This window comes from Eubalaena glacialis, chromosome 1, assembly GCF_028564815.1.
Source record: "Eubalaena glacialis isolate mEubGla1 chromosome 1, mEubGla1.1.hap2.+ XY, whole genome shotgun sequence".
In the NCBI taxonomy this organism is placed as follows: Eukaryota; Metazoa; Chordata; class Mammalia; order Artiodactyla; family Balaenidae; genus Eubalaena; species Eubalaena glacialis.
The window spans coordinates 205,711,549-205,725,983 of record NC_083716.1 but is presented as its reverse complement, the minus strand read 5'-3'; the positions used below and the strand labels follow the sequence as shown (position 1 = coordinate 205,725,983).

The 14,435-nt window shown below is 41.0% G+C and overlaps 1 pseudogene; it reads right to left on the bottom strand.

Moving 5' to 3' along the window:
• Window positions 1-750: 750 nt before the first annotated feature.
• LOC133091839 (aldehyde oxidase 2-like) overlaps window positions 751-14,435 on the bottom strand; it is a 61,162-nt pseudogene continuing 47,477 nt past the window's right edge.

The window sequence follows — 14,435 nt, the reverse complement described above, 5'->3', positions numbered from 1 at the left end:
TGTGTATATATATATCACCAAAAATGGTTATGGCTATTTCTGGTGAGTGGGATTATGGGTGATTTTAACTTTCATCTTATTCTTTTCAGCATTTTCTAATTTTTCCAAAATGGACATGTGTGACTTTTATGAAGATAAAAAATACTTGTTACAAAAATGAGGTTTATAATATGAAATATAGATTATAACATAAGAGGTGATATTTAGAGGCCATGCATCCATTTATGAGTATTTTAGAAAATGGTAGATTACTCTCACATTGACTCTGAGCATTTGATTGGTGGGTGTACAAATTAGCAGATGATTTATATCCATGAAGACATTTAGTTAATCTTATCAAGAAACCATCAGTCTGGGGAGAAAATATGGCCTCACTCATTACATGGACCAGGTAGCCGATAGGCTGAGTTTCAAACAGTGAATGAAATCAAAGCAATTCACTTCTTACCGTCGCATGTGACAGAGTGACTTTGCCAGACCGTTGGACTATGAAAAATGGCCTGAAATCTTGGAAACAAAGGAATTAATTTTCTGAAAGCAGGGACAATTGAGGACTGAAAATGTTGAGCCCAGGCAAGAAAGGAAGATTAGAAGTATCTTTCTGTTGTGTTGTGTTTTTTGGGTTCCCTAACCTGCCCCATTCCAGAAAAGGATATTTATTACTGCCAAAGACGATCAAGAACTTTTGTTTAAAGGTCAGAAGTGCTTGTGCTTTTGGGGTGAAGATCACACGATTCTGCAGTTATCATGTCACTGGTGCTGCTGGGAATAGGCAGACATGGCTCTCCAGGCCAACATCAGCCCAGAGAAGGAGCTCCCGGAGTGGAGGAGGGCTGATTCCCTGGTCTTGGCCATCTGAGGAGGGACTGGCCCAAGGCAGGTGATTGGAATTCTTTCTGTGGTCAGTGCAATCAGCTGAGCGTCAGCCTGAGGGGACAGAGAAAAATCCAGGGTGGTCAGTATTATTGGAGTCCAAGAAATGCTGAGTCAGATCTGGAGATGGGAAGAGGACTGGATCATGTAGGGGAAGGAAATGAGTAATTATGACATATTCCTTTAAGCAATATTCCTAAATCCTGGGTCACTTTATTCTTTCACTCTACGGCTGGCTGTTTTGAAGAGGTCAGTTAAGTATTTGGGCTTCTTTTAATATAGATATGAAAATACACATTTCTTTTAAGAAGTAGAGACTCAATTCTTTTCTCTCTAGGAGGCAATATACTTCTACTGGAGCCAGACGGTCTGGGCTTGAATCTTGACCTTGGGTAAATTACTATACCTTCGTTTCCTCAATAGTAAAATGAAGAAAATCATCATAGTTACCTGATAGAGTTGTAGGAATGAGTAATGAGATAATCTGTAAAATATGTAGTGCAGTGCTCAGTCAATGCAAACTACCGTTATTGTTGATATTAGGAAGCTATGAAGAAATCCACACAGGGTGGACTCAGTGACCTACCCAATGCTGCATGTCTGCCACGGTCAGCAGGTTGGCATTGCTGTGTGCATGTGTATCTAGCAGGTGGCTCCTGAGTCCTCGCCCCCGGGCTGGGAGGCACTGTCATGAAATGGAATGAAGTAGAAAAGCAGCAGTGGGTCATGAGATCACATGTTTCCTAAATGAAGGACAGACTGTGTGTACTCTATATTTGTATAGGAAACATGGAAAGTGGCATTATCAAATACTTCTCCATGATCTGGGTTATTTTTTGTGTTTGTTTTTGTTGAAGAATTGGATAGATTAGGTAGGACAGAGGGAGGGAATACTTAGAACGGTTTTGTGAAATCAGTCAGTTATTTCACATTTAGCTATTAGTTTTTGAGGCACCATAAATTATCCTACTACAGGATTGCCCAGATGATCAAATTACATAACAGATGGGGAAATGCTTTTTATAAAGTTAAAATTACGACATATACTAAAGGTATTTGTGTGATTTATTTTTATCATCTTGTACTTTGATTAGCTTCTATCTTATAATGTGCTCTTATAATTTGATTAGACACACATTAGCTTTTAAATTTACCTGAGTGGTCTAAGGAGCAGGAAGTAGAAAAATCACCTTTTAGGAAAATAAACAGTAATTCCATACCATCTCTGTGAACCTATCTGCACAGGCCATTCGAACCCATTCTGGGGTCGCTGGGCTCTTCACTGTGAAGTCCTCAGCTATGTCTCCTTCTCTGTGAGCTAAGCCACAGCATCAGTGATGGTGAAGAACACCGATGACCCCAGGAACATCCCAGACACTCCCAGACGCTGCAAAAAAACACATTTGTTTTAGAAGCTTCTATTACTAAACCACAAGCCACTGTAGGTGAGGGACAGATCTTTTTCACCATTGTATCCCCAACTCCTAGCACAGTGTCTTGCACACAATAATTTCCAATAATTATTTGTTGACTAACTTACTGACTGAATGAAGCTTGAGTACTCAAAAATCCTAGTATTGCCTGAACTTCCCTTTTCAAAAATCCTGTGTGGGTTAAATCTTTGTTCTATAGGAAAGGGGTGTGTGTGTGTGTGTGTGTGTGTGTGTGTGTGTGTGTTGGGTGAGGGGACGATACCCTATTTTAAAAAGCACATTCAGTGGACTGAACTGGACAACTTCATGAGCCGCATTATGACTCCAGGGTCAGGGGAGGCAAGGTACTCTAGAAGAAAGAGTACACACTTTGGTACCAGATGATGAGTTGCAGGCTTAGCATCTGTAAGGAACAGTAAGGTAATGTAAATGAATGATGTGGGTAGATGAAGAACAATAAGGAATAGTGGGAATTATGGTGTAGTAGTGATAACTCTGTGGCCTGTCTAAAGGGGCAGCTGTTCTTCAGCTCTAGCTAATTGTTGTTTTTCAGGAATGTAGTCCAAATTACCAGAACATCCAATTTTTCAAGAGAATTTAGAAATTCGTATTTTAATGTAAGATTCCCTGACCTTTGAAAACACTGCAAGCTAGATTCTACCAGTGGGCCCCCAATTTGCAACCCTTGAGCTAGAGAGATGGAGTCTGTATCCTGGCCCTTACTCCTTGTGTTTCTCTGGGTGAGATCACCTCTCTGAGGCCCTGTTCCTTTATCAGTGAAATTTAGGCAATGATACCTACTTTACAGGGTGTCATGAGGTTCAGGAAGTGCAAAAGCACCTAGCACAGTGCCTGGTACCTGGTAGGTTCCTCTTATTATTACACAGTACACTCCATGAAGGCACCTGCAAACTCATGGTTTTCCCGAATGCCTGCCTATAAGTGACTGGCCACAAACACAGGGACTCCAGGGCCTGCTTATTACTCTCGACGAACTGAAAGCTGGGCTCTGAGCTTCCTTTTGCCTTTTCCCTTTTGAGTGATTTCCAGCCCAGCGAGGATCCAAAGGTGTTGCTGATTGTTTTTCCTTTCAAATTTGTGCCCCACCCCCATACCCTCACCCTCATTACCATATGCCCAGAGGCAGTTTCTGGGCTGAAAGTGGGATCCAGTTTGGACATGGTAAAATTCCAGCAGATATATGTGAACTCATTTTTAAAAAGCTATCAATTTGCTACCCCTAGTAAGAAGTCACCCAAAGGATTTTAAAGAAAAATTTAACAATGCATCTCAAACCTAAATGAAGTTTCTACTCCAAGGGTAGTTTTCACATAATCTGCATACAGCAGTGCAAAAAAATTCTGACCTTTAATTCGCAATTTCACTATTTTAGCAATTACTCAGGGTTGGTGTCTTTGTTTCCTGGCAGTATTGACATTTTGGGCCAGATAATTTCTTGTTGGGGACCGTCTGGTGCATCGAAGGCTGTTTAGCAGCATCCCTGGCCTCTACCCGCTAGTAGTAATCTTTCCCCCCAGTTGTGACAACCAGAAATGTCTCCAGACATCTGCTAGATGTTCCCCGTGGGAGCCAAATATCCCCCCTCCCCCAGTTGAGAAACGCTGCTTTAGATCCATTTCTCAGTATGACTGAGGACTCTGGGCCCCTCAGAGGTGAGTGGTTTGCTTAACATCATAGGGAATTGGTAGAGCTGGGCAGGAATCCAGGTCTTCTGAGCTCTCAGTCCGGGATTCTGTCCATGCTGCCTCTGCTTTCTAAGATTTCAGTAGCATCGTGCCTTCAATCCCATTTAATATTTCAGTCTTCAGGTTCTTAAGTAAGAATGTCTTAAGTGAAAATGTTATTCTATCAAATCAAAGCTTCTTGCTGAATTTTAGAGTTTTCAGTGAAAAAGAATATTAATAAATAAAATCCCAGGATTGCCATTGGACAGATCATTTATCTTCTCTGAATCTCACTTTTCTCTAGGTGATTCATCTCCAAATTGTAACAGTTTATCGGGATTGGGTCCTGATAACCGTTGACCTTTATCTTGTATTTCGTCCACCTGCTTTCATTTACCAAGCTACCTGATCCATCACATTGCGCAGTAGTAGGTTTGGATGCTTACCTTGGATGAATAGATGGTTAGTGGGGTTTGTGATGATGGCAACATGGAGACATTAAACTCCTCTGGGACATCGCTCATGGTTGGAATTTTGTACTCATCTGGGCCTCGAGAGTACAGGACACCTTCTGGGGAATATTTCACCTCTTCAGTGGTATAAAGGCCCATTCCCTGAATAAATGAACCTTCAATCTGAAGGGGGGAAAATGTCAAGCTCTGTGATATCGTGTGCTTTTTAGAAGGCCTTTACCTACCCCACAATGGCTCTCAGGAAGCGGCACCCATCTTGGTGGGCCAGCACCTACCTGCCCAATATCAGTGGCCGGATTTAGACTGCAACATGCATCCATGACGATGTCTGTTCTGATTTTCTGCCAAAGTTAAAATTACCAGACCATGAGAACTTGAATTAAAAATACTATTTTAAGGTTTATTCAAATGGTCCCAATTTATTCCATGACTCGGGCTGGTTAATTAGCACTGCATTGAACCCCATCAACATTAGAGGTGACAAGACATCTGCGAAGCTCTTCAAATTTAGTGCTAGGACTGTCAATGACCCTAGAAGGTCTTCTGCATTCGTGGTTTTGATTCCTCTCAAGTGACTCCAAAGCCCACTGCATGTTCGTGTGTTTGAGCGTCTCTTAGTAAATAATTGAGCCTGATTGTTCATCTGATTCTCAGCCTGGATTTGTTCTAATATAATCATGAGCTCATCTAGTCCTCATAATGGTTCACTGTAGGTGGTATTATTGCCGTTTTATTGAGGAAATCATGTAGCCACAGCGGCTTGTATGAATTTGGGGATTTGCAAGATCTTGGGTGTATTAAGGGCGAATGTTGAGACCAATTTACTTCCTTCCCTGAGAAAAATCACACTAATCTGGCCCTTCTGTTGTGTCACTGGGCATGTGCATTCAGGCTGTGAAGGAGCCACAGAAAGCCCTATATGCCTGTGGTCCATCTCAGGAATATCTCTGGGCTTTCCTTCTCCCCCACATCCGGTGCTTGTTCCAACATCATCATTCACTGTTTAGGCCCAATACCTGGGCTCCTACTTTCTAGCCCTTTGAATGGGAAATTCTCTTTTGATTCAACCATTGGCCTCTCAGACAACCTACTATGCGCACTGAGACCAGCCTTCGTCCATTCTCAACCTGGATAGGGCAGGAGATTAGACACACCCCAGAGTGAGTTTTCAACTTATTTCCATCTTGAAACCTGGTGTATGTTGCATTATAGGTAATGGAAAATGGGAAGGGATGGCTGTGCACTAGCTGAATCTTCAGATGGTTTAGTTCACCAACCACAAATAGCCATCAGCAATAAGGCCTGTCATTTTATTTCTCTGATTCCTCTTGAAAATAAGTTTTGGGCTTCCCTGGTGGCGCAGTGGTTGAGAATCTGCCTGCCAATGCAGGGGACACAAGTTTGAGCCCTGGTCTGGGAAGATCCCACATGCCGCGGAGCAACTAGGCCCGTGAGCCACAACTACTGAGCCTGCGCATCTGGAGCTTGTGCTCCGCAACAAGAGAGGCTGCGATAGTGAGAGGCCCGCGCACCGCGATGAAGAGTGGGCCCCGCTTGCCGCAACTAGAGAAAGCCCTCGCACAGAAACGAAGACCCAACACAGCCAAAAATAAATAAATAACAAATAAAAATAAAGGAATTCCTTTAAAAAAAAGAAAATAAGTTTTGCCTCTTCAAAGAATAAACTATTTCAAGGGACCAAAGTGATACTGAAATGACTGAACCTTAAGCTATAATAAGGAAGGCACAGGGAAGACCAAATCTTAACTTTTCTGGCACCCCAAATTCTGGAAGATCTCCATCAGGTTCATTTCTTCAGGGATTTCTACCAGGACCCTCAGGTGGAATTGCCAGATAAAATAAGTATGTCCCATATAGTGCATGGAGCATATTTATACCAGAAAATTATTTGTTGTTTATCTGGAATTCAAATTTAACTGGGAGTCCTATATTTTTATTTGCTAAATCTGGCAACACCTCCTTTAAGGTGGAGGATCAGACAGCTAGTTGATTTCTAAAAACAGCTTCCCACCTAGTGTAGAGCCTCAAATGGGTTACAGGGGTGCCAAGATACGGACACAGGCTTTCGGAGGTCCCGGGGCAGGGTACCCAGGCTGGTCACCTGCCAACATGGCTTCCTTGTTTGCAACAGTGTGCTGTGCAAATATTATCATTGTCTATGTGTGCCAGGATGTGAAAAACGTCCAGAAACACAAGTTTTAAAATAATCATGTGAGTAATCTGTGATCCTAATTTCATGAGTTTACTTCTTCACAATGATCTAGAATGAAAATGGAGACGTAACTAATGTGTCCTAAGGATAAACTTGAGTGGAATGTGAGGGCAGCTGCTCTCCAGACATCCCTTCATTTATTGTATTTTTATCTTATTTATGTAATATTTAAGCAGTGGGCAAGTTAACCAACAAAGGGGCAATAAAAGACATTTTGATAAAACTTATAGGTCAGTATTTGCAAAGTCCTTCCCATTTTTACATGAACTGACCATTTCTATTTTGGGGCAAGATGGTTCAAGATGATGTTAGAATAATTAGTGTATGGAATTTAGATGTGTCATCGGTCCATCCTGTAAATTTCCTATACTTTGGATTATACTATATTCTATTTAAGGTTTCTGTAATCTCTCTGTTTCTAGAATGGTACCTGGGGTTTATCCTTTATGGTGGAAGTTATTAGTTTTTGGTTAAATATGACTCCCTGTCTCCAATAAGGGGTTTCTTGGATGCTCAATTAAATAGTAAACACAAAAATTATTTTAATTACCTGCCCTCCCCTCTCCCCCAATCTATTTCTTTAGGACCGGTAGTACCTTTGGGATAATTGACTTTGGGGGGATATCACATTGCTATGTGCTTTCAAAACTTTTACTCAAGAAAATTTACTAAATTACCTAGTCAGATAGATAACTTGACCTTCCTTTAGGAATAGACCCTTTTTTTGAAAAAAAAAAAAACTTTGGAAAGTAATTTTGTCTGAAATGGAATAAAAAATTTAATGCATTTTAGGCTGTCATGAGCAATTCCTTCTGTACTTCTTTTTGAGTGGAAATTCAGGATAAAGCTGAATTTCTAGACATTCCCATGGAATTGAAAGAATCTTGTCCTTATTGTACAAGTATTACATAATGAAATTGGGCTATTAGTGTAAACATAATTTTGTTGTTGTTGTTTTTACTTGCTAAGAGGAAAGTTGTCAAATGACTTACCTTGTGAGTTCCTGTCAGGCAGTCAGTTTCAACCTCGGAACAGGCTGCTCCATAGACATAGTAGGAAAAAGGGTCTCCTTTTCCTTTCTCCCAGTCCATGAAGGCCTTGTAGCCCCTGATGGAAGAAATAAAGCCCTTTAGCTTGGGAGGGGGGTGCAAACAATGTTGATTTGTTTTAAATTTACCAAAGTTTTAATGACAGCATTTGATTTGATTGATGTTCATAGTGACTGCTTTTAAGTTACCCATATTTACAGTCTAGCTCCTTACAGCAACATTAACATTTGCCTCCATTTTTAAAGAGGATATGCTTTGTGCTGCAGTTAGGATGCCAAAAAGATAGACGCCAACAAACTGTTCCGGTCCAGACCTCACAGGGTGTCTGCATCTTGAGGGTTTAAGGTTTGACTTTTAGATCTGCATGTTGAAAACCTCAATTGATTTTTATTAGGGTTCCCAGAGGGACCCCCTAGATTGTGCTAACCAAACTCATAGGGGACTGATGGTAATTCAGGGCTGGTGAGAAAGGGCCGGTAATTCGATGTGTTTATTAATGGAAGATGGACCCAGCTAGAGGGCTGATTTGCCCTCTTCTTGGATAACTGAACTCAAGAATTTGGAACTTATTACGTACAGGGCACTGGGCTGGCCATTACCTCCTTTCTTCATGAGGATTTTCTATACGTGTGTGCGTGTGTGTGTGTGTGTGTGTGTGTGGTTTGTTGGCTTGTTTCATTTGATTGTAAAACTAATGTCATACACTTCCTGCATTTGACAATCAGCTCCCCTCTTTGTGCTTCATTTAATTAACGTGCATCTACTGAGGGCCTCCCACTGCCAGGCACTGCACCCAGGATGCCTGGTGATGACCGTCCTATCCATCCCTCCATCTCTTTTGCTTTGTTACCAACAATAGAACCCATTCTAATATTTTTTTCTTCTCAGCCGATACACTAACAATTTCCTTCTGACTGAGTTCAGAAGTCTAAATTAAGCATCCTATCCATCTCTCTTGCCCAGCAAGGAGCATCAAAATAGAAAAGTTTTATGGTAAAGAGAGGGAGATGTGTAAAATTGAGTTGCAACTTATTTCTAATGATATTACTACTCATAGTAAAGAATAGTAAATAACGATTAGACACCGTAAGTCATGTTTATTTTTTTTTTACCAAATAGGGGTATTTTTATTATTTAATATTTCTTTGGACATAGCTCAAAGGCCTATTCAAAGTCATGGAATTTGGGGGCCTAGAAGGAACCTTAAGGATCACATAATAAAAACTTATTTTACAGGCTTCCCTGGTGGCGCAGTGGTTAAGAATCCGCCTGCCAATGCAGGGGACACGGGTTCGAGCCCTGGTCCAGGAAGATCCCACATGCCGCGGAGCAACTAAGCCCGTGCACCACAACTACTGAGCCTGCGCTCTAGAGCCCACGAGCCACAACTACTGAGCCCATGAGTCACACTACTGAAGCCCGCGCACCTAGAGCCCGTGCTCCGCAACAAGAGAAGCCACCGCAATAAGAAGCCTGCACACCGGAACAAAGAATAGCACCCACTCATTGCAACTAGAGAAAGCCCGCGCACAGCAACAAAGACCCAACACAGCCAAAAATAATAAATAAATAAAAATAAAATTTATAAAAAAAAAAAACCCAACTTATTTTACAAATGAAGGAACTGAGGCCCAGAGTGATTTGATGGCCTCATAATTTCTTAGCCAAGTCAAGACATTATTGTAATTTTTACCTGGAGTATCCGGTGGCTGAAAGACTGATTCTTCGTTCAAAAGCAGTTTCTATGTGCAGAATGGGCATATTTAGTCAGAATAAAATAAACATACCATCTGATAGGTGAGAAGGAAAATATTCTGTATATCAGAATTGACATCTGACAATTGTTACTGGTGCTTTGTTACCAATAATAGAACCCATCCTAATATTTTTTTCTCCTCAGCTAGTGCACTAACAATTTCCTTCTGATTGAGTTCAGAAATCTAAATTAAGCAAGTAAAATAGAATCTTGCTGCACATCTGTGATGTAGGGGCTTAGTTCACAAGATATTTGGAGCTTCATTTCTAAGTGTTAGAACTCTGGTAAGTGTGTGTGCAAGTGTGAGATAATTGTTCTAATGAAATAAGATATAGGACATTGTAAAGTTGGATTAAACAAGTCTTTTCCCTTCAGATATATTCAGTAGCAATTAGGCATTTTAGTTTTCTTCCTCCCTCCCCAAATATCACATTTTTATGGCTTAGGAAGGCTCAGTCTTTTCTTTCTTATTTAAGAAAGAAAAGAGGTAAGGCCTCTGGTAATTCTTCATGCACTTCTGTTCCTCCTCTCAGCGATGCGGTTCCCTGTGCTCTCTCTCCACTCATACCTGGGATACATCATGGAGCAGCTGTATCAACCTGGTGATCCTGCCCTTTCACAGAAATCCACTCCTAGGTCTGACTCTACGTGGTGCGTGTGTGCACTACCACAGCGCTGTCAGCACAGGTTTGGATTGCTTTCTCATTTGTAGTAACAGACAGAGTGTAACACTTACCCAGTCTTTGCAGGTACCTTCTGGATTTTTCTTAATGATGGACTCAAGGTGTTTCAGAAGAATCTGACAAGCATTCTTGAAGGAGTAAAGAAGTGAATCCTCATTAGAGAAGAGCATGGTGGTTAGGATTTGAAAGAATATCAGTTGACAATTGATCAGGTCAGTGAATGCTTTTGGGGTGCCTGATACTGAGACATTGGGAATGCAGAGACGATACCAGCACAGCCCCTGGTCATGAGGAGAGTATCAGTTATAGAGGGTGTTTTCCCTTCCTCACTCACTTCCTGTGAAACTATGGGCTCAGCTGAATTTCTACTCTCAGATCCCCTTTCTAAGAATATTCATGTTCTTAATTCCTTCTTTTTTTTTTCTACATTTTGGATTTATACCTTCTTTCGTATTTTCCAGCCATTAAGATCTATGGAACAAAACATCCTATTTTCATTCAAATTTGTGCTCTTTAGTCTGTAACAATGACATGCCAGTATCCCTCTGGGTCTGAAATATTGTTCAACTGTCTGTCCAGTCTTTTGTCTGTTCATCCATCTGTCATCAAACTACTGCAGTGAAAGCCTTGGCTTTGAGTGTGAAGTGAGAAAATAATTAAATTTGTTTCTGTAATAACCTAGATCCACAAAGTTTATGATCCTTGATATAGAAACCCCAAACCCTAGAAGATGGATTAATGCCTAGTTTGGGCTGACAACTTCCATACACACAGAGCAGTTCCTATTTTGTGTTTGATTCTACCTAAAATTGGATCTCATGAATTTGAGGTTTCCCACCTTGTTCTGAGCAAAAACAGTCTGTTTTTTGAGCCCCTAGGAGGTGTCTCCACAAAGATAAGATGGATTTGAAAGTGGTTCCTCTTGGTAGCATAAGTGCAGTGTCCTGGGAGTGAGGCTGTATGCCTCCCAAGAATGTCCCAGTGGAAAAAGTGGACAGTTTATAACAGAAACATGACAAATAGATATTACTTCAAAAGTACATGCAGTCAGATCTTTGAATTAGGAATATGAAGTCATGGTTCTATTTTGAACTAGTGAAAATTTAGCAGTCTTTTTTTACATTAGTTAGAAAAATAAGTACAAAGAAAAAGGATGAGTACTCTGGTAGAACTCTACTAATGCAGACACTTTAATTGCACCATACCTACCTGGCTGGGGTTCTGTCTGCCTACCTGCCTGAAAGAACTTGTTTGTGTCAAGGGAAACTTGCACAGGTCTGCATTACTTGGTACCCAGATTTCTTTGTTCTGTGTCTCCCAGGGACACAGAAAATTTGTTCACCAAAATCCATTCTCCCCTTCTTCCATAGTAGCTGGGCCATGGTTTCCCACTGCTCTACATTTCCCCAGCCTCCCCTGTTGTTGGACATGGCCTGAGACTGGTTCTGCTAATGGATGATGAGGGGAAGTGACTTGCATGCCTCCCAAGTCTGGCCTCCATGTTCTTTCCCTTCAGATCACCCAAGTGATGATGCTTAGGGCAACCTTGAAAGCCATGTGTTGAAGATGAAGGAATTGCCATCACACTCTGGGTGCTCGAATGACTGAATATTCCCTCTGGACTGTGTGCAAGAAAGAACTTTTGTTGTGTTGGAGCCATTATATTCTGGGTCTATTTGTCACCTCAGTTTAGCCTACTCCAACTAACAGCATCTCCTGGCATTCTGGTGATCCCAAGCCTATGTTCAGTGACACAGATAACTTCTCTGAAGCCAACCACTGTGACTATATCCAGCTCAGAAAACCAGAGATGTAGAGAAAGCACCCAGGGAAAGACAGACAGGAGGAAGCACCTGCACGGCTCTGCCATTGACATCTGAGCCGATGGATGCTGCTGTAGCAATTGTATTAGGTACCATGGCTGTACTTGTTTCACAGATGTGCATGTACGACATGGGTATTTTTGATTCACGGCTGGCCACCTATGAGAAAAAGAAATAATTTCAAGTCTGGTAAGGACTTCTATGAAGACTTGAGTCATTATTTTTCTTAATTAAAAAATTACTATTTTTATTACATCCACAATATCCTTTAAAGCCTAAAATAATGTGTCTTTTAAGAATTAAAACTACTTTTTAGTAGGGCCTCATGCTAATTTTTAAAGTGTTTTCTTGGTAATATCCCACAGCAGTTCTTCTATTCAAATTTAGTGCATTTAGGATGTTAAGGATTTCCTTTTTTCTAAATTTTACATGTGTAGAGAATAGGCCAAGTTGAGATTATTCCCATTTACTTAGTGGCAGTGGCAGGAAGAGAGACAGAGATTAGATTGACTGACTCAGTTTGGTCTTAAGTCTGTTGGTATTGGTTATCAGATGAACTTTGAAGGACCCTGAGGGCCTATCTTCTCTCTTGCCCTCATTCCCACCTTAATTTTAGCTTCCTCCCTCTTTTCTTCTATTTGTTCCCACTTGCTTATACTCCTCTAGTATGTGCTATTCACGTTTTCCTTTTCTGTGCTTTTCCTTCCGTTTCTCTAGCAGACACATGTGTAAATTAAGATATTTAATCAAGAAAAAATGAAAAAGAAAGAAAGGGAGAGAAGGAAGGAAAAGAAAAAAGCACTGTTTTGGCCGATACTGTGTTTTAGTTTTTGCAAAAACACTTTCTCTAGATGTCTGCAGGTATGTACCTGTTCATACTTGCCAATCTTCAGACTAATACGGTTCAGTGATTAAGTTTCTCCAGAAAGATGCAAAATGAGAAAAAAAAAGGACAATTTGATGAATTCTTGGTGATGAAAATCCAAAAGGAATTTATTGGTCCACATAACTGGGAAGGATGGAGGAGCTAGTATCACATATATCTGTATCTAGGGGCTTTGTGGTCTCATCTGGATTCTCCCACATTCTCTCATATTTGCTTTTCTTTCTACGATGGCCATGTCATTTTCAACAGTAGACAGATTTCATCCATGGCACAGAATTGCTTCTGACAACCACTGGCCTATAGCATAGTAGCTAAACTACCACAAGGGAAAAATAGTTCCTTTCTCCTAACATCTACACATCAGTTCCAGGAAAGGACGTTGATTGGCCTTGCTTGGCCATGTGTCTTCTTCCTGGACCAATCCCTGCAGCCAGCAGGGTTCAGGAACTATGATTGGCCAGACCAGGGTCCTGTGCCTATATATCTGTGGCAGGCATTGGGGCCAGGAGGGGGATGAGGTTAAAAGGTACCAGAATTGAGGAGTCCTTCAGAACTATATGGAATGTGGGAGGGGTATTCCAAAGGAGTTAAGGGGCTGGATAGTCAAAACCTGCAGATGTCCCCTATAACAATTAGTAAATTAGTAATTAGTAAATTACTAGTAAATTAGTCATAAAGTTACATTTATTCAATTTAAAGGATTATTCTTTTTTTTATCCTGGGATTATATCTTCCTACTTTGGGTATATGTGTGTGTGTTAATATATCCTTTAAAAATTATAGAATGATGACAGTTGATGAAATACTTGTCCTTGCTTCTCAAAACAATACATTAGCCACCTGACATTATTGTCCAAACTTTAAAAATTATACATACTGGTCTCAAAATAGAAAGTTGAGAAACCCCTACTCTAGGTAAGCCTGCACGGTGTACCCACCACAGTGCTCTGGGGACACATCAATGGTGTTTTCACTAAGAACCATCTCCGTCCATAAACCTGGGCCAAGCTCCAGGAGTATCTGCACACGTGGAGGATTTCCACCACCTCAGCCATTCTATTTCATATGTAAGAAGTTTTTCAACTAAATAGTCAAGATCTTAGGGTTTGCATACAGGGAGTCATCACTGACTCTAAAATTAGTGCCAAATGTCTGTCATGTCAACAATGTATAGAGAGATGAATTTTATTTCTCTCACCTGTAGCATTTTGGTGTGAATACCTTGTCCCAGTTCGTTGACTCCATGTGTGACCAATATGGACCCATCGGTGTAGATATGAACCAGTGCAGCTGCCTAGAGAAACAACCCGGAGGGCACAGCTTAGTACAAGTCAGCGTTTAGGGAGGTTCAGTGTCAGAAATGAGGTGGTGCAACACCAGTTGCATGGAGCGGGGAGGGGCAGACAGGCAAGCTTTCCTGGTAGGATTCTGAAGCTTAGCTCTATTTTGTGCTAAAGTTGCCTATAAAGAATATTCCTACTTAGGAAACTGGTTTCAGTAGGAGCCCCTTTGGATACCTCGGGAGTTGTGCGTATTGGTTC